Source organism: Ostrea edulis, chromosome 3 (genome assembly GCF_947568905.1).
Source record: "Ostrea edulis chromosome 3, xbOstEdul1.1, whole genome shotgun sequence".
Taxonomy (NCBI): Eukaryota; Metazoa; Mollusca; class Bivalvia; order Ostreida; family Ostreidae; genus Ostrea; species Ostrea edulis.
Window position 1 is genome coordinate 49900037 of NC_079166.1, and position 26866 is coordinate 49926902.

The 26866-nt window shown below is 35.8% G+C and overlaps 2 long non-coding RNA genes across 2 annotated transcripts; both read right to left on the reverse strand.

The window, feature by feature from the left end:
- Positions 1-7329: 7329 nt before the first annotated feature.
- Positions 7330-14598, reverse strand: LOC125676024 (uncharacterized). Its single transcript, XR_008800960.1, has 3 exons — positions 10808-14598; positions 10177-10298; positions 7330-9308 (listed from the first exon to the last, which is right to left on the reverse strand). It is a non-coding gene; the product is annotated as an uncharacterized LOC125676024 (long non-coding RNA).
- Positions 14599-16581: 1983 nt separating this feature from the next.
- Positions 16582-25788, reverse strand: LOC130052604 (uncharacterized). The gene is made up of 2 exons (XR_008800959.1): positions 25339-25788; positions 16582-24366 (listed from the first exon to the last, which is right to left on the reverse strand). It is a non-coding gene; the product is annotated as an uncharacterized LOC130052604 (long non-coding RNA).
- Between the last annotated feature and the right edge of the window lie 1078 nt (positions 25789-26866).

A 26866-nucleotide genomic window follows, 5' to 3' on the forward strand; every position in this document is an offset into this window, starting at 1 on the left:
AGATATCACAGTTTACTGCTGGTTCTTTTTGGAGGGGGGGTTGGTTGAAATAGAATTTCTATATTTCTTGCAGTTTTTCCTCCTAAATACATCGAGCGCAGGCTTGTATAAATTTTATATCTATATCATATATTTATGTTTTTAGTACACATTTGTTAGTAAAATTCTGTTTGTCCACAGCTTTATTTTTTTTTTCATATTCATTTTTTTAAAACATACATATAGTATATATATATATATATATATATATATATATATATATATATATATATACATACATTCTGCAAAGAAACTTGTACAAAATGTTAATAACAAGCTCCCAAAGGTATATGTATATATAGTCTTTTCTTTCTGAGAGAGAGAGAGAGAGAGAGAGAGAGAGAGAGAGAGAGAGAGAGAGAGAGAGATGCATAGTCATTATCTAATATATTAAAGGTACATATATATTAATATTATTTTGTTTCATTTATTTAAGAAGAAAAAACCACTCAATGAAATAATTGATCAATTATTTGTCCATAACTCTACAAACAAGCGGGGGGAAATACATATTTAAAACTGTTTGAGTAAATTGGGAATTATGTAAATTCTTATCCAAATAACTCTGAAACATTTAGTTATACGGGGCTGTACCATGCATAATCCTTTTTTCTGAGTGATCATAAAATATTTATGGTATTTATGGACAAAAAATATGTTTACAGAAGGAAATTTAATTTTTTTCCAGAGGTATCTATGATGAATAAATTCTAGCTGACTCTGATGAAAAAATAATTTAGGAAGTTGGTCATTGAATGCTTCCTAAATCTCTATTATGCGCCATTCTTTGATGTTTACAATGACTATAATCCTCTGCGTTATATTTTCACTGCACCAAAGCAGGTTGTGGTGGGTGTCTCAACTAGCTGATTTCAGTTTCACATACATTACAAACTCGGAGTCAAAAACGGTAGGCTAAGCCGAATGTCATTGGACAAATCAAGGTACACAGAGCAGTGTTCTCCTGATACTAATGAAGCAGTAGTGAATGCAGTGAAACATGATAAGTCTGTATGTGCTAATATTGGAACCTCTGTGAAGGAGGCTGAGAGAGGGAAAAGTTACTTACTGACAAACATAACCTTGCCGATTATTGACATCGCTACCTTGGTTAAGGAGCAGCAACAAGATCCAGACATAGGTTCTTTACTATGTGAGTGAGGGGGAAGACATAGGTTCTTTACTATGTGAGTGAGGGGGAAGACATAGGTTCTTTACTATGTGAGTGAGGGGGAAGACATAGGTTCTTTACTATGTGAGTGAGGGGGAAGACATAGGTTCTTTACTATGTGAGTGAGGGGGAAGACATAGGTTCTTTACTATGCGAGTGAGGGGGAAGACATAGGTTCTTTACTATGCGAGTGAGGGGGAAGACATAGGTTCTTTACTATGCGAGTGAGGGGGAAGACATAGGTTCTTTACTATGTGAGTGAGGGGGGAAAGCCGACAAGGACATTAAAGAAGGCTGGACACATGCAGCAAAATGCCTCCTTCGTGAGTGGCCTAAGCTGAAGATGATCGATGGAGTTTTGAGACGGGAGATATCATTTCCACATGAGGGTGAGATTCAGCAGCTAGTGTTACCAAAGTGTTTCCGTGGTATATTACTTAAGCACCTTCATAATGACATGGGGCATCTAGGGACAGACAGGGTAGTGGATATAACAAGGGACCGTTTCTACTGGCCACGGATGAGCACAGGAATAGAGCGGTATGTTACTCAAGAGTGTTCCTGCATCAAAGATAAGAAACCAAATTTTCACCAGAAAGCTGCTTTGCGACCCATTGTAACCACCTACCCTTTGGAGATGATTCCCGTTGATTCCTTGCATCTGGAACAATGTAAGGGTGGATTTGAATACATATTAGTAGTCATGGATCACTATAGGCGATTTGCACAGGCATTTGGAACACGAAACAAGACTTCGAGAACAGCTGCTCAGAAGGTGTTTAATGACTTTGTATTGCGATATGGAATGCCTACTAGATTGCATCATGACCAAGGGCGCAAGTTTGAAAACTGCTTCTTTGAAGAATTCCAGAAATTATGTGGTATTCACCATTCTCAGACCACTCCATATCATCCTGTGGGAAACGGAAGGGTAGAAAGGTTTAACCGGACGCTACTTCAGATGCTTAGGACATTAGAACCAACTTTCAAGGACAGGAAATCTCACTTGAATAAGGTAGAGCACGCTTATAATTCAACCACGAATGAGTCTACAGGGTACTCACCCTTTTACCTGATGTTTGGGCGGCATCCTACTCTTCCTGTTGATTCAATATTTCCGGAACGGCAGAAGCCGGGACAGAAAGGTGGGTACTCCAAATTTGTGGATGAGTGGAAAATTCGAATGGAAGCAGCCTACAAGTTAACATCAAAAAATGCAATCAAGGCAGGGGAGACATGCAAACAGCAACATGACAAGTCATTGCTTAGTGCTAGACTACATCCTGGTGACAATGTACTTGTGAAGAACCTTTTGGAGAGGGGGACCTGGTAAACTGAGGTCCTATTGGGAGCATGATGTCTACACAGTATTACGTCAGGTTAGTGAAGACATACTGGTGTATGAGGTAGAGGAAAAGTCTGGACAAGGTGGTATCGGGAGGCTGCATCGAAGTCTGCTCATGCAATGTAACCAATTGCAATCTTAACACTGCAACACCTGGAAAAACAAAAAACCCATCAGCAAAGACATCATGGCCAGCAGTGAATCATCAATATTATGCAGACTATGATGATTCTATAGAAATACAGGGAATACCTTTGAATCCTAATGCAGCGAAATTTCTCCCAAGGCAAACAGTATCTGATCCCAGTTTCTCAGTAGTGGTAACAAACCTTCAGTAGGGCAAGAAGGGTTATTGGTTCTTGATATCTCTAGTGGATGTTTCAAGTCTGCACGCAGTGGAGATGGGAGGATTCCAGTGATGAGGACCGACAACTGGATATTGATGATAGCCAGAGTGAGTTATCAGAATCAATCGCGGAGAGGCCAAGGAGGACTGTTAGACCACCATTGAAGTTCACCTATGACTACTCAGGAAAACCAGCACATGTGGAAACATTTGATGCCACATTTATTTGTCAAAATGCGCATCTGGTGCATCAAAATTGATACCGTATAAATTTTACATTATGACCCCTGGGTCGAGGCCTCTGCTGGTGGACTGTTAGTCCCCGAGGGTCTCTACAGCCCAGTAGCTAAGTACTTCGTTACTAGCTTGAAAATAAGGATGAATATTTAATTGCTGGGATAAAATTTAGAAATTCATTTCAAAATTAAGGATGATATCTCCCTCATGCATAGCTCTGATCCTTGGACGAATTTGGCTTCAGTTTTTTTGGCACTCTAGTTTTCATTTTAGCTCTTACAAGATTGCTATTATTTCGGATTTCCAAAATTTCGGCTTGAGCATTACTGAAGAGACATTATTTGTCGAAATGCGCATCTGGTGCATCAAAATTGGTACCGTATAAATTTTGCATTTGTATGTGACACACCTGAAGTATTGTGTATGGTTGTGACACAAGACTGGTTGTTTATTTGTTTAGTGTTTACCTTCTATTTGTTATGTGTTCAGACCTAAACTAAGGACATGTTTTGTGAAATTATGTTTTGGTGTTTGTTTATGCCTTGATGAGATATTGGAATAGTACTTTGAAATTTTGCTTGGTAGCTTGTTATTTAACATGGATTTTAGTAGTACCACACGTCATTGCACAAGGAATATGTTATTGATTTCTCTACATTTTGATATTGTGCAATGCTTTATAATATAGTGTTATGCCCAAAAGTTATTGATTTATGTTCACAAGTACTGAAGGTTGTCCTTAACATGAGTCATATGTTACTTTTTATAGGTGTTAGTGCAAGTTAACAGTTTGGCCATCTGTTAGCAACAGTATTTTGGGTAGCAGGGACATATTGTTTTTGTGAAACCTCAAGTCATCATTAGGATATTGAACTGCAGTACATTCTGATTTATCCAAGTTGCATTGTGATACCGATTCTTTCGTGATTGTAAATGTCGGAACGACATTAAAGTTGGGGGGGGGGGGGGGGGTGTAGTTAGGTCATATTGCAGGTACCCTATCATTTTGATGGTCTACGGGAGATAACTCTATTCGTTTTCCCAGATTTGTATACCCGATGCGGACCAAGTAATATGTGTGATTACTGTAAATAATGTTCAGAAGCTCACTCTCTTCTCTGTGTTTTAGGTAAGAATTCATGTTACTCGCATTTTATATGTATGGGTTGTATTGCATTCTGTGCAAGGTGATTTAGGACATTTGTTAACATATGTATATTGTTTGCAAAAGTGCTTGAGTTTGTATATTTCGCATTTTCTTGAGAAACGCAGTGGAGTCGCGTGTTGAGATTTCCCGCCATAGCAGAAATATATGATTTCTTCAAGTATAATGTTTTAGTTGACTCAAAGTTGTAGATGCATTTTCTGGTATCTTTAATATGGTTTAGCGAATTAAGAACTATGATATTCTTGTATTATAGTTCAACGAGTTACTTTGGTAATAGATACTCATGATCCGGAAATTGTTACTAACATTGGTTTTAGAATAAGTGTGCGCCGTTGGTGTCCGGTTTGCGTTTAGATGTGTAAACATTACAAGTTTTGTTTTCGGAACTTTCAGACAGTTGTTATAGACAATATCAATTCACATTTATATTGTTAATTTAAACCCAGTTATGCTTTAATACTTCAATGTATATTCTAGTCAACATTGATCAGTATTGTTCAATATTTATATTGTTATTCCCTAGACCAGGTGCTATTGAGCCAGTGTAGTTTGACATCATTATGAAAGTAATGTGTGTGCCTATTGTAAATAAAGTTCAGACGCTCACTATCTCCTCTGTGTTTTTTTTTAACCTGGAACCAGGAGTAACAAAATGATTTGGAGTGATTAAGTTTAAAACCTTGTTTGGTAATTCGTACCATTGTGGATTCGGAATAGTAAACAGTGTCAACAACGAAAAATAATAACATGATTACTGCAAGAACACGATTAAGGTAACTCTGTACTCGCATTATCATCTAATAAAAGTTTAAAATGTGTATTTATTTCAATTTATTAGATTTAAAATCAATAAATTATCAAATAAGATATCAAGATCATCACACATTTTAAGATGCGAGACATTCATATAGAAAATCATATATCAATGAAAGGTGAAGATAACGTAAGTGAACAATCTCATAAACCCCTTAAGCACTAGAAAATAGAGAGTTGGGCAAACACGGACCCCTGGACACACCAGAGGTGGGATCAGGTGCCTAGGAGGAGTAAGGATCCTCTGTCAGAAAATTAAAATTAAATAAAACTGGTTAAAACAATATAATAGTATTCATGATAATTTCATGAAACTGTTTCTTTACAAAACTATTTCAAATTTCTGTAAAACAATAAAGAAAATTTATCGCATGATGAACTTGATTAAGGATTTCATGAAAACAGACTTATTGCCCTTGGATTCAATATTTTGAAACATGTTATTGATTATTTATATGTAACTTAGACTTCTGAAATGTTTCATATTTAACAAGATTTTTTTTATAATAACCATTGGAAGAAACTCTAACAAAATTTATTGTAATATCATCCATAAATCTAAATCACAGGCAATTGCATCGCTTGGGGTTGAATTTACTATTAAAAGAGTAAAAGTATAGAACTTTAAATATAGGGTACCCAAGTTAACCTATGTAAAACAATAAACCAATTGATATAAAATTCTACCTTGTATGTTAATACATTCTGGCAAACAAGTTGATGGTACAGGGGTTTCAACAATCTCGATTAAGGTCAGCATTTCACAAATTATGTTATCGTTATAACGATCTAGTTTGCCGATACAACCTACCATTGGGTCAAATGCTGTCTGACGTGTTTCACACCGATTGTTAGACCGTTCTTGGCACACTGATTTTGACTGCGGATAGCTCCGTTTACCTGATCAGAATATAGGGCTCACGGCAGGTGTGACTGGTCGACAGGGGATGCTTACTCCTCAAAGGCACCTGATCCCACCTGGTGTGTCCAGGATCCGTGTTTCCCCAACTATCTATTTTGTATTGATTTTAAGAGTTATGAGTTTGATCACTGTTCGTTATCTTCACCTTTCATTCATACATAATCAATCTACATTACTACCAAATTTCATCCTGAAATTCCGTATACTTCCCAAGATATGCAGAAATAAATTCGGAAATATGCCTATTATTTTTGGTCGACTTTTTGCTGGGCCCTGGCACTATACGACTAAACAGAATGTTTGAACATTGCAACAAGCTATTAAATAGAATGTGCAGCATAAGATATAATTTCCAATATGAACTTCTTACCCCAACTCATAAAATGAAGTCTTTGTAAGTGAGTGTAAGGAACGATAACTCTGGGTAGAGATTGTAGACCCGCTTGCAACGAAAACAACCATTTAAATTTTCTCATTTCAGTATATCAAAGCAGATTGTTGATATTTTAGGTCACCTGAGTTTAATAATCGGTTGTCGTCCGTCAACAATTGAACATTTTAAACTTCTTCTTGATAACTACCAGATAATTCCGCTGATGCTCCGACAAACATGACGAGTAAGGAATCAACACCGGCTGATCTGTCCGACGTTCCCGATGATGTTGCCGCAAAGTACTTGCCGTATGAACCTACACTGAGACAAAAACAACGGGCAAATGCTTTTAATAAAGGATCATACTTGCATTCTCTCAAAATTTTCAAAACTATTTCAAATTGAACACTTTTTGGGAAAATATATCGTAGCATGCGCAAGTCCGAGTCGCCACACGCTGTCCACATCGACGTTGAAGAAGACATGAAGAAAATTACAGATGCGCATTGCGATTGTAAAGCTGGGTAATCAATGAATTATATCTACGATTTTTAAATATATTATATGCTTATTAAAATAATTTTCCATATACAAGTCTGTTATCGGTAACTCCGACCGAATTTGTTTTCTTCGTCAAGTTCTGGTGGAAAATGTGCACACGTTTTGGCATTAATAATGATGATCGAGTCCTGGAAGATGTGTGGGTATAGAGATATTCCTGCAGAACCCTCATCAACAAGTCTACCCCAACAATGGGATAAACCAAGAGGCTCCAAATTTAAAGCTGAACCAGTCTCTCAGATTGTTATTGCAAGACCTGGTAATATTAACAGGAAAAGGAAGCCAGTTATGGATACCTATAATGACAACAGGTACAAGGCAAATGATTCTGATTAATAATTTATTGGCGTGTATTACATATAGTATCAGTGCACACAGACAGTATACCCCCCCCCCCTTCCTTCTGATTTTTTTTGCGCCGACAATCTCTGAATTGTTTGGATTCCCTGTCTATCTCATACCAATTGTGATTTATGTATTCGTTTCACTCTTTTTGTAAGCTTTAGAGATTGCATGCTTTCTACCTGTATAGTTTAAGAGATTAACCTTTTAGCTGTTCTATATATAAATGTTTAAGAGATTGGCCTTCTACAGTGAAACAATTACATAAATCAAAATTGGGATGCAATAGATGGGGAATCCACACAAATCGATGAGAAATTACCCCCTCCCCCTGAAAAAAGGAGGGGGGGGGGGGGGTAGTTGTCTATGTTAGTACACAAGTTTATACTCAACATCACGTAATAAAATCTTCAGTTTATATACACACTGGTTGATACCAGTTATTAATATCACATGTAATCACATTTTCAGTTTATATAAACACTGGTTAATACATGCACATAGCATCACTTTGTAAAGGGTGAGGGGCAGAGAAGTAGGCTTAATAAGAAAAACAACATTTATTTTATGTGTTCAATTCAAACTTCATTTCCAAAGCCATTGAATACTACCGTAAAATAAATCCTGAACTTTCCATATGAAAATAACAGGAACAATATAATGTCCAGGGTGGGGGTGGGGTGTTGTTATGTGTCTTTAGTAAATGACTAATTGAACAAGACAAACATTTCATTGAAAATGTATATACACATGATATTTCAATTTGGTATAAAAATATTGATTTGTAGAAAAATTAACCTGGAAGAGTCTCACATTGCCATATTGAAAAATCATGTGTCTGCACCAATATCATACATTGTATCAGCACCAAGTCAAATGATTGATGCTGGTCAATCACAACAGCCACTTGGATCAGCATTATCATATCATGTAAGGAAATCTACATATATTCAATCCTGGATAAGGAAAGCCATGGAATTTGTTAAAAAGCAACAAACAAACCAGATTTGATTTATCGCACTAAATAAACTAAGGTCGATTCTGTTGTCCATTATTTTAAACTTCTTTACTCTAGCAATAGCTCTTTCTACATGCACCCTATGAATAGCAACTTTTTCTGTCATTTTCACATCAGATGTTTCATCTGGCCTGAAGCAGGAGCAAAGGGTGGTATATTTAACTAAAGCCCTATCTTTTCAAGGTCATTTTCTATATGAAAACCTTTATCAGCCATTACCCCATCTCCTTCATGTATTTTACCTTCTTTAATCATTTCTTGAAAAATCTACTCTGATGGGTAATGTCATTGTCAGAAATTGAGCCTGAAAATAGCATTGAGGCAAATATAATAGATCCTCTAGGATCAATACCAACTAAACCCTTGAAAGTTGTACTGGATTTATAGTCAGAGTAAAACTGACTCTGTTTTGTTAACGAACTAGGCCTTTGAATTTTCATCTTAGCACCATCAATGATGACAAGAGTAGTAGGGAATTCTTCTTTAAATTTTTGTGGCATTTTGTCTATAATAATACTTCTGTCTGGCCAAACAGGCACTGATCCAAAGCGGTAAAACATGAAATTTATCCTGTTACTAAAAATAACACTGCAGTCTTGAGGTGAAATTCGAAACAGCCGAGACATATGTTTAAAGTCAAAATTTTGTCGTAATTTGATTAAAACAAATAACAGTTGATCCTTCATACTAAGAATTCATAGACTACTGACATTTTTCGAGTACTCAAATGGCTCATCCACAGGAACTAAAAACTGGTATATAACATTAAATGTTGCTGATGAAAATCCTGTATAATACTTAAATTCCTCTGTTTTTAAGTTATCATATCTCATACTCGACTTATTGCTTAAACTGTCTTGTAAATGCATTTGTTCACACTTCAATTTGTCGTTTTCTTCTCGGAGAGTTATTATGACTTCTTCCAACTTCCTCTTCTCAGCAGCCATAGCTAATACATCAAGACTGTTTATATCTGCAATAAAAGAAATGAGTTTACAAAATATTGAACAATATTTGTAGTGGTTCATGTGTTTACATATATAGCATCCCTTGATAACACCTATTGAACAACCTCGTCCCGAAGGAGCAGATGTTTGTGGGCAGACATAATGCTTAACCTTGAGAGTACTGGACTTTGTGACAAACAACACAACTGGCAAGACCTTAATGTATCATTTGAAAATTGTGTAGAGATTGAACAAAGCACCAAAAGTCAGAGCAGCAGTGCAAGATGGTTTACAGAAAGGAAGGGACGAATTACCGCCTCTAATTTTGGTTCTATCATGAATAGAAAAAAGGAAATTAATGACACATTTGTTAGAAATATTTTTGACAAGAAGTCTTTTACATCAGTATCAACTTCATATAGGCAGGCCAATGAAAAAACTGCAAAACAAATGTACATAAAAAGTTCTGGGAGCCATATACATGATGTTGGATTAGTTGTAAATCCCCTTTTCCCATTTTTAGGTGCAACACCAGATGCCAAAATCTGTGAAAAATCTTTGACAGGTATTCTTGAAATTATGTGCCCCTATTTAGTAAGAGATTCTACTTTGCTGGAAGCTTGTGAAAATCAAACATTTTTTCTAGAAATTTCAGGTTCAAAGTATGTATTAAAAAGGTCACATTCTCATTGGTTCCAAGTTCAAGGTCGGCTCTTGATAACTGGAGCACCTTTTTGTGATTTTGTTACATTTACTAGACACGAAATTAATGTTGAACGAATTATCCATGTATTGATACCATGCTTTCACTGTTGAAAAAAAAAGGAGTGATGTGTATGTCAATCACTTTAAACCATATATTGCATTGAAAAAAATAATCTTAGCACTGCATACCATTGGATTCTACTGATTCTTTTCCAGGTTGACAATCTTCTGACACAACACTGTTATCTGTTGGCACTACTGTCGAATCCTCCTGTGTCTGTTGAAGTTTAGTCTGTCCATTTTCGAAAACCCTAAACAGTATACAAGTTCTAATATATATATACGGTGTGACCGTTGGACCGAGCGAAGCATGTAATGGTCGTTGGAGTGTTCCAAGTGGTGATCATAATTCCGTTAAGTACGGTAGATTATGATTCACTTAGAAATATATATTTTAATGAAATTTTCCTTGCGCTAAAAACCCAGTAAGATCTCAATATTAAAGGGGTTTATATGGGGAGAACAGTTTTACAGGATCCGCCTATTCATTGAACGCAAGGCGACGTAAACTGTGCATTGTGATGTCACATTTAGCCTCGACTTTTTTTTTCTTTTTCAAAGCAAATAATTATAAACAACAATAATACATTCCGTATGCAATGAAAAAGGCCGTTATAAAACTAAACAAAATTAACCAATAAAATCAAAATGGTAAAAAAGTAACCGTAATTTTATCGTATATTCTAAGGTCACAAACTACCAGGAAATGGAGGAAAATTCGCCTTCAGAAGTCCATGTGTTAATTTTCAGATTTTATTACCATGGCAACCAATTTTCAAAAATAATGTATATGGTTCTTGAAAGCACACATGTGAAAGATTTTAAAGGTCCATCATGACATCTGATGCTAGCCTGGAAATGGGTCGAGATACACTCAGGCACCTGCCATCCTGGAAGTAAAAAAGCAACAAAAATGAGGAAAATATACCCATTTTCAACCCCTCCTAATTCAAAAAAAAAAAATTTCCCCAGTATAATGACAGATATCAACTTTCAGCAAAATTCCTAACCTTTCCAACAAGGCCAAATTTGCAATAGGGTCCTTGATTCCTTTTCGAGATATTTTACATCAAAGATGCAGCATGCTCTTTTCAACTTACCGTTTAAAGTGAAAGTAGAATTGCCCGCCTAGAAGTCAAACTCTCATACATCTCACAGTCACAGTTTCGAATCCCATAAAAAGGCACTGGATCAATGTAGAATGGTCACCTCCCTATATTAATACAGATATCAATAACAATGAAACTATTTAAATTCTATAAAATACTCTTTTAACATATTTACATTTTAACCCTGGTCACTTTAGCTTCGTATTGGCAATTCGCCAGGTATATTGAGACTTTAAAGACTGCGGAAATTCTACGACATCATGAAATACCTATACTGTTTAAAAATTTAAGTTTTTCCGAGTAAAATGATGTATCATACATGGGGAGTTATTGTTCATTATATCTTGAAATGAGTGAACAAAAACTGCCCTCTTCACATCACTGTTTCCAGCAGAGTTCTTCCCCTTGGTAAAGTTGAAAATAGAATAAAAGACCCAGAACTGAGTGAAATACATGCGATTTTGATTCCAAATAAAGACTAGAATTGTATTTTAAGGAAATTTGATGTGAAATAAAAGGAATTGTAGAGAAAAAAACCCTGAAATGGCCAGTAAGGATGTTAACTTGAGCAATCCTGGAGAGTCTGTTTTCTGTTTTTTCAAGTTCAAAAAAACTTATTTCAATGAGAAATTTGCCCTAAAAATTGGTTCGTCTAAACCGTCACATCTTTAATAAATTACCCTGATATCATGCTTTTATCTAATAAACATAAGTCAAAATAAGACACCTTTGTATGAAGAAGAATATTTGTCAAGGAAGATAACTCTAGCCAAGAAAAAAAAAAAAAAAAAAAAATCTGATGTCATTACTCTATTATGACATCACATTACGTGTTATATTATGATGTCATAGTTAAGCTAGCCTATGTAGATCCACTGGTGTAATTCAAATAGACAAACAGAAGCGAAGCAGTTTCATGCCAGGATGCGTATGGATGACATATCAAAAAGTTTCTGAAAAGTCGGTGTACTCCACTAGATGTACAGTGTATCACACCTATGTTAGTGATCCTTATGCAATATACAGTGAATTCAATAAAATTGAAATTTATATTCTGAAGCTTTATCTGTTTCTCTATGACTACCTGACAGACACACAGACAGATACACACAACACATACATAGACAAACACACACAGACAGACACACACTGATAAACACACACATAGAACGGGTATACACAGACAAACATACATATACAGACAGACAAACACACACACATACATATACAGACAGACAAACACACACACAGACAAACACACACACAGACAGACAGACACACAAACACATAGTCAGTCACACAGACAAACACATACACAGACAGACACGTACACATGCATGCGCGCGCACGCACACACATATGCACACAGAAAGACACGCACACAGACAGACAGACAGACACACACACTCACTCACTCACTGATTGACAGACACACACACACAGACAGACAGACAGACAGACAGACAGACAGACACACACACACACATCTATCCATCATTAGCATTGCAAAAAACTTTCATAGAAAATTTATGGCTGAGGAGAAATTTCTTGCACTCACACTCGACCAATTGCTAAGAATACTTCTGACATATTTACTAATCGATGACCTTCAATTTCAATGAAATCAATAATATTAAGTATAAACCTCATATTTAAAGCATAAACATCATATTTAAACACAATAAACAAAAAAATTCTTGCCTGGAAAATTCAAGTTTCAAGCTGATTTGTGCTTAAGGTCACAAACTACCAGGAAATGGAGGAAAATTCGCCTTCAGAAGTCCATGTGTTAATTTTCAGATTTTATTACCATGGCAACCAATTTTCAAAAATAATGTATATGGTTCTTGAAAGCACACATGTGAAAGATTTTAAAGGTCCATCATGACATCTGATGCTAGCCTGGAAATGGGTCGAGATACACTCAGGCACCTGCCATCCTGGAAGTAAAAAAGCAACAAAAATGAGGAAAATATACCCATTTTCAACCCCTCCTAATTCAAAAAAAAAAAATTTCCCCAGTATAATGACAGATATCAACTTTCAGCAAAATTCCTAACCTTTCCAACAAGGCCAAATTTGCAATAGGGTCCTTGATTCCTTTTCGAGATATTTTACATCAAAGATGCAGCATGCTCTTTTCAACTTACCGTTTAAAGTGAAAGTAGAATTGCCCGCCTAGAAGTCAAACTCTCATACATCTCACAGTCACAGTTTCGAATCCCATAAAAAGGCACTGGATCAATGTAGAATGGTCACCTCCCTATATTAATACAGATATCAATAACAATGAAACTATTTAAATTCTATAAAATACTCTTTTAACATATTTACATTTTAACCCTGGTCACTTTAGCTTCGTATTGGCAATTCGCCAGGTATATTGAGACTTTAAAGACTGCGGAAATTCTACGACATCATGAAATACCTATACTGTTTAAAAATTTAAGTTTTTCCGAGTAAAATGATGTATCATACATGGGGAGTTATTGTTCATTATATCTTGAAATGAGTGAACAAAAACTGCCCTCTTCACATCACTGTTTCCAGCAGAGTTCTTCCCCTTGGTAAAGTTGAAAATAGAATAAAAGACCCAGAACTGAGTGAAATACATGCGATTTTGATTCCAAATAAAGACTAGAATTGTATTTTAAGGAAATTTGATGTGAAATAAAAGGAATTGTAGAGAAAAAAACCCTGAAATGGCCAGTAAGGATGTTAACTTGAGCAATCCTGGAGAGTCTGTTTTCTGTTTTTTCAAGTTCAAAAAAACTTATTTCAATGAGAAATTTGCCCTAAAAATTGGTTCGTCTAAACCGTCACATCTTTAATAAATTACCCTGATATCATGCTTTTATCTAATAAACATAAGTCAAAATAAGACACCTTTGTATGAAGAAGAATATTTGTCAAGGAAGATAACTCTAGCCAAGAAAAAAAAAAAAAAAAAAAAAATCTGATGTCATTACTCTATTATGACATCACATTACGTGTTATATTATGATGTCATAGTTAAGCTAGCCTATGTAGATCCACTGGTGTAATTCAAATAGACAAACAGAAGCGAAGCAGTTTCATGCCAGGATGCGTATGGATGACATATCAAAAAGTTTCTGAAAAGTCGGTGTACTCCACTAGATGTACAGTGTATCACACCTATGTTAGTGATCCTTATGCAATATACAGTGAATTCAATAAAATTGAAATTTATATTCTGAAGCTTTATCTGTTTCTCTATGACTACCTGACAGACACACAGACAGATACACACAACACATACATAGACAAACACACACAGACAGACACACACTGATAAACACACACATAGAACGGGTATACACAGACAAACATACATATACAGACAGACAAACACACACACATACATATACAGACAGACAAACACACACACAGACAAACACACACACAGACAGACAGACACACAAACACATAGTCAGTCACACAGACAAACACATACACAGACAGACACGTACACATGCATGCGCGCGCACGCACACACATATGCACACAGAAAGACACGCACACAGACACACACACTCACTCACTCACTGATTGACAGACACACACACACAGACAGACAGACAGACAGACAGACAGACACACACACACACATCTATCCATCATTAGCATTGCAAAAAACTTTCATAGAAAATTTATGGCTGAGGAGAAATTTCTTGCACTCACACTCGACCAATTGCTAAGAATACTTCTGACATATTTACTAATCGATGACCTTCAATTTCAATGAAATCAATAATATTAAGTATAAACCTCATATTTAAAGCATAAACATCATATTTAAACACAATAAACAAAAAAATTCTTGCCTGGAAAATTCAAGTTTCAAGCTGATTTGTGCTTAAAGACTGCGGAAATTCTACGACATCATGAAATACCTATACTGTTTAAAAATTTAAGTTTTTCCGAGTAAAATGATGTATCATACATGGGGAGTTATTGTTCATTATATCTTGAAATGAGTGAACAAAAACTGCCCTCTTCACATCACTGTTTCCAGCAGAGTTCTTCCCCTTGGTAAAGTTGAAAATAGAATAAAAGACCCAGAACTGAGTGAAATACATGCGATTTTGATTCCAAATAAAGACTAGAATTGTATTTTAAGGAAATTTGATGTGAAATAAAAGGAATTGTAGAGAAAAAAACCCTGAAATGGCCAGTAAGGATGTTAACTTGAGCAATCCTGGAGAGTCTGTTTTCTGTTTTTTCAAGTTCAAAAAAACTTATTTCAATGAGAAATTTGCCCTAAAAATTGGTTCGTCTAAACCGTCACATCTTTAATAAATTACCCTGATATCATGCTTTTATCTAATAAACATAAGTCAAAATAAGACACCTTTGTATGAAGAAGAATATTTGTCAAGGAAGATAACTCTAGCCAAGAAAAAAAAAAAAAAAAAAAAAATCTGATGTCATTACTCTATTATGACATCACATTACGTGTTATATTATGATGTCATAGTTAAGCTAGCCTATGTAGATCCACTGGTGTAATTCAAATAGACAAACAGAAGCGAAGCAGTTTCATGCCAGGATGCGTATGGATGACATATCAAAAAGTTTCTGAAAAGTCGGTGTACTCCACTAGATGTACAGTGTATCACACCTATGTTAGTGATCCTTATGCAATATACAGTGAATTCAATAAAATTGAAATTTATATTCTGAAGCTTTATCTGTTTCTCTATGACTACCTGACAGACACACAGACAGATACACACAACACATACATAGACAAACACACACAGACAGACACACACTGATAAACACACACATAGAACGGGTATACACAGACAAACATACATATACAGACAGACAAACACACACACATACATATACAGACAGACAAACACACACACAGACAAACACACACACAGACAGACAGACACACAAACACATAGTCAGTCACACAGACAAACACATACACAGACAGACACGTACACATGCATGCGCGCGCACGCACACACATATGCACACAGAAAGACACGCACACAGACAGACAGACAGACACACACACTCACTCACTCACTGATTGACAGACACACACACACAGACAGACAGACAGACAGACAGACAGACACACACACATCTATCCATCATTAGCATTGCAAAAAACTTTCATAGAAAATTTATGGCTGAGGAGAAATTTCTTGCACTCACACTCGACCAATTGCTAAGAATACTTCTGACATATTTACTAATCGATGACCTTCAATTTCAATGAAATCAATAATATTAAGTATAAACCTCATATTTAAAGCATAAACATCATATTTAAACACAATAAACAAAAAAATTCTTGCCTGGAAAATTCAAGTTTCAAGCTGATTTGTGCAAGGTCACAAACTACCAGGAAATGGAGGAAAATTCGCCTTCAGAAGTCCATGTGTTAATTTTCAGATTTTATTACCATGGCAACCAATTTTCAAAAATAATGTATATGGTTCTTGAAAGCACACATGTGAAAGATTTTAAAGGTCCATCATGACATCTGATGCTAGCCTGGAAATGGGTCGAGATACACTCAGGCACCTGCCATCCTGGAAGTAAAAAAGCAACAAAAATGAGGAAAATATACCCATTTTCAACCCCTCCTAATTCAAAAAAAAAAAATTTCCCCAGTATAATGACAGATATCAACTTTCAGCAAAATTCCTAACCTTTCCAACAAGGCCAAATTTGCAATAGGGTCCTTGATTCCTTTTCGAGATATTTTACATCAAAGATGCAGCATGCTCTTTTCAACTTACCGTTTAAAGTGAAAGTAGAATTGCCCGCCTAGAAGTCAAACTCTCATACATCTCACAGTCACAGTTTCGAATCCCATAAAAAGGCACTGGATCAATGTAGAATGGTCACCTCCCTATATTAATACAGATATCAATAACAATGAAACTATTTAAATTCTATAAAATACTCTTTTAACATATTTACATTTTAACCCTGGTCACTTTAGCTTCGTATTGGCAATTCGCCAGGTATATTGAGACTTTAAAGACTGCGGAAATTCTACGACATCATGAAATACCTATACTGTTTAAAAATTTAAGTTTTTCCGAGTAAAATGATGTATCATACATGGGGAGTTATTGTTCATTATATCTTGAAATGAGTGAACAAAAACTGCCCTCTTCACATCACTGTTTCCAGCAGAGTTCTTCCCCTTGGTAAAGTTGAAAATAGAATAAAAGACCCAGAACTGAGTGAAATACATGCGATTTTGATTCCAAATAAAGACTAGAATTGTATTTTAAGGAAATTTGATGTGAAATAAAAGGAATTGTAGAGAAAAAAACCCTGAAATGGCCAGTAAGGATGTTAACTTGAGCAATCCTGGAGAGTCTGTTTTCTGTTTTTTCAAGTTCAAAAAAACTTATTTCAATGAGAAATTTGCCCTAAAAATTGGTTCGTCTAAACCGTCACATCTTTAATAAATTACCCTGATATCATGCTTTTATCTAATAAACATAAGTCAAAATAAGACACCTTTGTATGAAGAAGAATATTTGTCAAGGAAGATAACTCTAGCCAAGAAAAAAAAAAAAAAAAAAAAAATCTGATGTCATTACTCTATTATGACATCACATTACGTGTTATATTATGATGTCATAGTTAAGCTAGCCTATGTAGATCCACTGGTGTAATTCAAATAGACAAACAGAAGCGAAGCAGTTTCATGCCAGGATGCGTATGGATGACATATCAAAAAGTTTCTGAAAAGTCGGTGTACTCCACTAGATGTACAGTGTATCACACCTATGTTAGTGATCCTTATGCAATATACAGTGAATTCAATAAAATTGAAATATATATTCTGAAGCTTTATCTGTTTCTCTATGACTACCTGACAGACACACAGACAGATACACACAACACATACATAGACAAACACACACAGACAGACACACACTGATAAACACACACATAGAACGGGTATACACAGACAAACATACATATACAGACAGACAAACACACACACATACATATACAGACAGACAAACACACACACAGACAAACACACACACAGACAGACAGACACACAAACACATAGTCAGTCACACAGACAAACACATACACAGACAGACACGTACACATGCATGCGCGCGCACGCACACACATATGCACACAGAAAGACACGCACACAGACAGACAGACAGACACACACACTCACTCACTCACTGATTGACAGACACACACACACAGACAGACAGACAGACAGACAGACAGACAGACACACACACACACATCTATCCATCATTAGCATTGCAAAAAACTTTCATAGAAAATTTATGGCTGAGGAGAAATTTCTTGCACTCACACTCGACCAATTGCTAAGAATACTTCTGACATATTTACTAATCGATGACCTTCAATTTCAATGAAATCAATAATATTAAGTATAAACCTCATATTTAAAGCATAAACATCATATTTAAACACAATAAACAAAAAAATTCTTGCCTGGAAAATTCAAGTTTCAAGCTGATTTGTGCTTAAAGACTGCGGAAATTCTACGACATCATGAAATACCTATACTGTTTAAAAATTTAAGTTTTTCCGAGTAAAATGATGTATCATACATGGGGAGTTATTGTTCATTATATCTTGAAATGAGTGAACAAAAACTGCCCTCTTCACATCACTGTTTCCAGCAGAGTTCTTCCCCTTGGTAAAGTTGAAAATAGAATAAAAGACCCAGAACTGAGTGAAATACATGCGATTTTGATTCCAAATAAAGACTAGAATTGTATTTTAAGGAAATTTGATGTGAAATAAAAGGAATTGTAGAGAAAAAAACCCTGAAATGGCCAGTAAGGATGTTAACTTGAGCAATCCTGGAGAGTCTGTTTTCTGTTTTTTCAAGTTCAAAAAAACTTATTTCAATGAGAAATTTGCCCTAAAAATTGGTTCGTCTAAACCGTCACATCTTTAATAAATTACCCTGATATCATGCTTTTATCTAATAAACATAAGTCAAAATAAGACACCTTTGTATGAAGAAGAATATTTGTCAAGGAAGATAACTCTAGCCAAGAAAAAAAAAAAAAAAAAAAAATCTGATGTCATTACTCTATTATGACATCACATTACGTGTTATATTATGATGTCATAGTTAAGCTAGCCTATGTAGATCCACTGGTGTAATTCAAATAGACAAACAGAAGCGAAGCAGTTTCATGCCAGGATGCGTATGGATGACATATCAAAAAGTTTCTGAAAAGTCGGTGTACTCCACTAGATGTACAGTGTATCACACCTATGTTAGTGATCCTTATGCAATATACAGTGAATTCAATAAAATTGAAATTTATATTCTGAAGCTTTATCTGTTTCTCTATGACTACCTGACAGACACACAGACAGATACACACAACACATACATAGACAAACACACACAGACAGACACACACTGATAAACACACACATAGAACGGGTATACACAGACAAACATACATATACAGACAGACAAACACACACACATACATATACAGACAGACAAACACACACACAGACAAACACACACACAGACAGACAGACACACAAACACATAGTCAGTCACACAGACAAACACATACACAGACAGACACGTACACATGCATGCGCGCGCACGCACACACATATGCACACAGAAAGACACGCACACAGACAGACAGACAGACACACACACTCACTCACTCACTGATTGACAGACACACACACACAGACAGACAGACAGACAGACAGACACACACACACACATCTATCCATCATTAGCATTGCAAAAAACTTTCATAGAAAATTTATGGCTGAGGAGAAATTTCTTGCACTCACACTCGACCAATTGCTAAGAATACTTCTGACATATTTACTAATCGATGACCTTCAATTTCAATGAAATCAATAATATTAAGTATAAACCTCATATTTAAAGCATAAACATCATATTTAAACACAATAAACAAAAAAATTCTTGCCTGGAAAATTCAAGTTTCAAGCTGATTTGTGCTTAAAGACTGCGGAAATTCTACGACATCATGAAATACCTATACTGTTTAAAAATTTAAGTTTTTCCGAGTAAAATGATGTATCATACATGGGGAGTTATTGTTCATTATATCTTGAAATGAGTGAACAAAAACTGCCCTCTTCACATCACTGTTTCCAGCAGAGTTCTTCCCCTTGGTAAAGTTGAAAATAGAATAAAAGACCCAGAACTGAGTGAAATACATGCGATTTTGATTCCAAATAAAGACTAGAATTGTATTTTAAGGAAATTTGATGTGAAATAAAAGGAATTGTAGAGAAAAAACCCCTGAAATGGCCAGTAAGGATGTTAACTTGAGCAATCCTGGAGAGTCTGTTTTCTGTTTTTTCAAGTTCAAAAAAACTTATTTCAATGAGAAATTTGCCCTAAAAATTGGTTCGTCTAAACCGTCACATCTTTAATAAATTACCCTGATATCATGCTTTTATCTAATAAACATAAGTCAAAATAAGACACCTTTGTATGAAGAAGAATATTTGTCAAGGAAGATAACTCTAGCCAAGAAAAAAAAAAAAAAAAAAAAAATCTGATGTCATTACTCTATTATGACATCACATTACGTGTTATATTATGATGTCATAGTTAAGCTAGCCTATGTAGATCCACTGGTGTAATTCAAATAGACAAACAGAAGCGAAGCAGTTTCATGCCAGGATGCGTATGGATGACATATCAAAAAGTTTCTGAAAAGTCGGTGTACTCCACTAGATGTACAGTGTATCACACCTATGTTAGTGATCCTTATGCAATATACAGTGAATTCAATAAAATTGAAATTTATATTCTGAAGCTTTATCTGTTTCTCTATGACTACCTGACAGACACACAGACAGATACACACAACACATACATAGACAAACACACACAGACAGACACACACTGATAAACACACACATAGAACGGGTATACACAGACAAACATACATATACAGACAGACAAACACACACACATACATATACAGACAGACAAACACACACACAGACAAACACACACACAGACAGACAGACACACAAACACATAGTCAGTCACACAGACAAACACATACACAGACAGACACGTACACATGCATGCGCGCGCACGCACACACATATGCACACAGAAAGACACGCACACAGACAGACAGACAGACACACACACTCACTCACTCACTGATTGACAGACACACACACACAGACAGACAGACAGACAGACAGACAGACACACACACACACATCTATCCATCATTAGCATTGCAAAAAACTTTCATAGAAAATTTATGGCTGAGGAGAAATTTCTTGCACTCACACTCGACCAATTGCTAAGAATACTTCTGACATATTTACTAATCGATGACCTTCAATTTCAATGAAATCAATAATATTAAGTATAAACCTCATATTTAAAGCATAAACATCATATTTAAACACAATAAACAAAAAAATTCTTGCCTGGAAAATTCAAGTTTCAAGCTGATTTGTGCTTAAGGTCACAAACTACCAGGAAATGGAGGAAAATTCGCCTTCAGAAGTCCATGTGTTAATTTTCAGATTTTATTACCATGGCAACCAATTTTCAAAAATAATGTATATGGTTCTTGAAAGCACACATGTGAAAGATTTTAAAGGTCCATCATGACATCTGATGCTAGCCTGGAAATGGGTCGAGATACACTCAGGCACCTGCCATCCTGGAAGTAAAAAAGCAACAAAAATGAGGAAAATATACCCATTTTCAACCCCTCCTAATTCAAAAAAAAAAAATTTCCCCAGTATAATGACAGATATCAACTTTCAGCAAAATTCCTAACCTTTCCAACAAGGCCAAATTTGCAATAGGGTCCTTGATTCCTTTTCGAGATATTTTACATCAAAGATGCAGCATGCTCTTTTCAACTTACCGTTTAAAGTGAAAGTAGAATTGCCCGCCTAGAAGTCAAACTCTCATACATCTCACAGTCACAGTTTCGAATCCCATAAAAAGGCACTGGATCAATGTAGAATGGTCACCTCCCTATATTAATACAGATATCAATAACAATGAAACTATTTAAATTCTATAAAATACTCTTTTAACATATTTACATTTTAACCCTGGTCACTTTAGCTTCGTATTGGCAATTCGCCAGGTATATTGAGACTTTAAAGACTGCGGAAATTCTACGACATCATGAAATACCTATACTGTTTAAAAATTTAAGTTTTTCCGAGTAAAATGATGTATCATACATGGGGAGTTATTGTTCATTATATCTTGAAATGAGTGAACAAAAACTGCCCTCTTCACATCACTGTTTCCAGCAGAGTTCTTCCCCTTGGTAAAGTTGAAAATAGAATAAAAGACCCAGAACTGAGTGAAATACATGCGATTTTGATTCCAAATAAAGACTAGAATTGTATTTTAAGGAAATTTGATGTGAAATAAAAGGAATTGTAGAGAAAAAAACCCTGAAATGGCCAGTAAGGATGTTAACTTGAGCAATCCTGGAGAGTCTGTTTTCTGTTTTTTCAAGTTCAAAAAAACTTATTTCAATGAGAAATTTGCCCTAAAAATTGGTTCGTCTAAACCGTCACATCTTTAATAAATTACCCTGATATCATGCTTTTATCTAATAAACATAAGTCAAAATAAGACACCTTTGTATGAAGAAGAATATTTGTCAAGGAAGATAACTCTAGCCAAGAAAAAAAAAAAAAAAAAAAAAATCTGATGTCATTACTCTATTATGACATCACATTACGTGTTATATTATGATGTCATAGTTAAGCTAGCCTATGTAGATCCACTGGTGTAATTCAAATAGACAAACAGAAGCGAAGCAGTTTCATGCCAGGATGCGTATGGATGACATATCAAAAAGTTTCTGAAAAGTCGGTGTACTCCACTAGATGTACAGTGTATCACACCTATGTTAGTGATCCTTATGCAATATACAGTGAATTCAATAAAATTGAAATTTATATTCTGAAGCTTTATCTGTTTCTCTATGACTACCTGACAGACACACAGACAGATACACACAACACATACATAGACAAACACACACAGACAGACACACACTGATAAACACACACATAGAACGGGTATACACAGACAAACATACATATACAGACAGACAAACACACACACATACATATACAGACAGACAAACACACACACAGACAAACACACACACAGACAGACAGACACACAAACACATAGTCAGTCACACAGACAAACACATACACAGACAGACACGTACACATGCATGCGCGCGCACGCACACACATATGCACACAGAAAGACACGCACACAGACAGACAGACAGACACACACACTCACTCACTCACTGATTGACAGACACACACACACAGACAGACAGACAGACAGACAGACAGACAGACACACACACACACATCTATCCATCATTAGCATTGCAAAAAACTTTCATAGAAAATTTATGGCTGAGGAGAAATTTCTTGCACTCACACTCGACCAATTGCTAAGAATACTTCTGACATATTTACTAATCGATGACCTTCAATTTCAATGAAATCAATAATATTAAGTATAAACCTCATATTTAAAGCATAAACATCATATTTAAACACAATAAACAAAAAAATTCTTGCCTGGAAAATTCAAGTTTCAAGCTGATTTGTGCTTAAGGTCACAAACTACCAGGAAATGGAGGAAAATTCGCCTTCAGAAGTCCATGTGTTAATTTTCAGATTTTATTACCATGGCAACCAATTTTCAAAAATAATGTATATGGTTCTTGAAAGCACACATGTGAAAGATTTTAAAGGTCCATCATGACATCTGATGCTAGCCTGGAAATGGGTCGAGATACACTCAGGCACCTGCCATCCTGGAAGTAAAAAAGCAACAAAAATGAGGAAAATATACCCATTTTCAACCCCTCCTAATTCAAAAAAAAAAAATTTCCCCAGTATAATGACAGATATCAACTTTCAGCAAAATTCCTAACCTTTCCAACAAGGCCAAATTTGCAATAGGGTCCTTGATTCCTTTTCGAGATATTTTACATCAAAGATGCAGCATGCTCTTTTCAACTTACCGTTTAAAGTGAAAGTAGAATTGCCCGCCTAGAAGTCAAACTCTCATACATCTCACAGTCACAGTTTCGAATCCCATAAAAAGGCACTGGATCAATGTAGAATGGTCACCTCCCTATATTAATACAGATATCAATAACAATGAAACTATTTAAATTCTATAAAATACTCTTTTAACATATTTACATTTTAACCCTGGTCACTTTAGCTTCGTATTGGCAATTCGCCAGGTATATTGAGACTTTAGAAACTCATGAACTCGTTCATCTATTTAGTCGTATTACGGTTTTATATGTAATTATTTGCTAAAACCTGTTATAATGATAATTATACTATTCACTTTGAACAAACTGGGTGTTTAAATTACGAATTGCACGTCAGAGTCTTCTATTATTGGCATTCAAAATAAAACACGAATAACTGTTGAAGCAGGTAATGAAAAAATAGATGGCGGCGCCCATATGGATCACGAAAATTTCAGTGAACGTATATAGAGATTATCTCTTTTTCTTTTGCTGAATTTGACTCTTTTTTTTTTTTTTTTTTTTTTTTTTTTTTTTTACATACGTGTTACCTTTAGAGCCTTGCAAACACGGACCCCTGGACACATCAGAGGTAGGATCAGGTGCCTTTGAGGAGTAAGCATCCCCTGTCGACCAGTCACACCCGCCGTGAGCCTCATATCCCGATCAGGTAAACGGAGTTATCCGCAGTCAAAATCATTGTGCCAAGAACGGCTTAACAATCGGTATGAAACACGTCAGACAGCATTTGACCCAATGATAGGTTGTATTGACGAACTAGACGTGTAATAGACAGCTACGATTGCAATTTTTATTTCATTTTTTTTTTTTATTTCAGTGTAAACAGGGGGCGTCACTAATTTTGTAGTTCGTGATTGTTTACAAAACACTCTAGTATCACTAGACCTAGACTGTCCACACGACTGGTGTACTGTATGTATGTGCATTCTTGAAAAACAGGACGAGAAACGCGAGTCTTAATCAGTCTAGTGAATCAATCCATTGGTGTATACATATAATAATAACTATCAAATAAATGTATTCATTCATCATTATTATCATACCTTTGTGCATACATAAAAGTGCTTTGATTTATTTCGATCTCTCAAAAGATCCTCGTTAAGTTGGTAGGTAGGCCTGCCGCAAAGTTTAATCCACCGCTTGCATTTCTCAAGATTTGTTGCCGGTTTGGGAAACGGGATGAATTTAACTCCTCCTCTAGCCTCTCAGGATACCTGTCGTCGGTGTTACACGTCTCCCAACTGCATCTCTTCACCATTTTTGTCTTCGTTCACTGGATTTGCTAATAGATCTATCTTGTTCGTTCTGCGATTGTTTGTCGGAGCATATGGCGGAGTACGAATATACCGCAACGCGCTAAATAAATGCAATTATTTCATTGGTTGAAAATTTACTTTGATTGACAGCCCGCGATACGTTAATTGTTTTCAAATTTGGTATGAAGCATCTTTAGGACAAGGCGGACATCATTTATAAATTTCAGGACTCCAGCACCCCCGGGGCCCTAGGGGCGGGGCAAAAAATTCCAAAATTGACCAATTTTCAAAAATCTTCTCAAGTGCATGGTGATGGAGAACAGGAAGGCCTCTACCAAAATTGTAAATTTCATGATCCCCGGGGTAGGGGTTCTGACCCCAAGGTGGGGCCAAATATGGTATATAGTGGTTATGTGTAAAACACTTAAATAACATCTTCTTTAGTGCTGTTGATACTATATTGAAACTAAATAGATTTTTAGAAAGAGCAGGTAGTCCTTTACCAAAATTGTAAATTTGATGATCCCAGGGGTAGGGTTTTTTGAATCGGGATGGGGGCAAAATGGTCAGTTATTGAATGTGTGAACAATATACATTTTTAACTTCTTCATAACTATCATTCCAATTCTTTTCATATTTGGTATGAAGCATCTTTGGAACAAGGGAGACATAAATTGCAAACTTCAGGATTCCTTCACCCCTGGGGCCTTAGGGGCGGGGCAAAAACTACCCAATTTTCAAAAATCTTCTTCTCAAGAACCGCACCTGTGTAAGAAAAACTAAATGCATGGTGATGGAGAGCAGGAAGGCTTCTACCATAGCTGTAAATTTCATGATCCCCGGGGTAGGGGTTCTGAGTCCAGGGCAGGGTCAAACTTGTTATATAGTGTTTATATGTAAAACACTTAAATAACATCTTTACTGCTATTGATACTAAATTGAAACTAAATGGATATTTAGAAAGAACAGATAGTCCTTTACCGAAATCGTAAATCTAATGATCCCAGAGGCAGGGGTTTTGGTATCAGGGTGGGGCCAAAATGGTCAGTTATTAAATGTGTGAACAATAAACAATTTAACTTCTTCTTCATAACTATCCTTCAAATTCTTTTCAAATTTAGAATGAAACATATTTGGAACAAGGGAAACATAAACTGTAAATTTCAGGATTCTTTCACCCCTGGGGCCTTAGGGGCGGGGCAAAAACTGCCCAAATTGACCAATTTTCAAAAATCTTCTTCTCAAGAACCGCACACATGTAAGAAAAACTAAATGCATAGTGATGTAGAGCAGGGATGCTTCTACCAAAATTGTA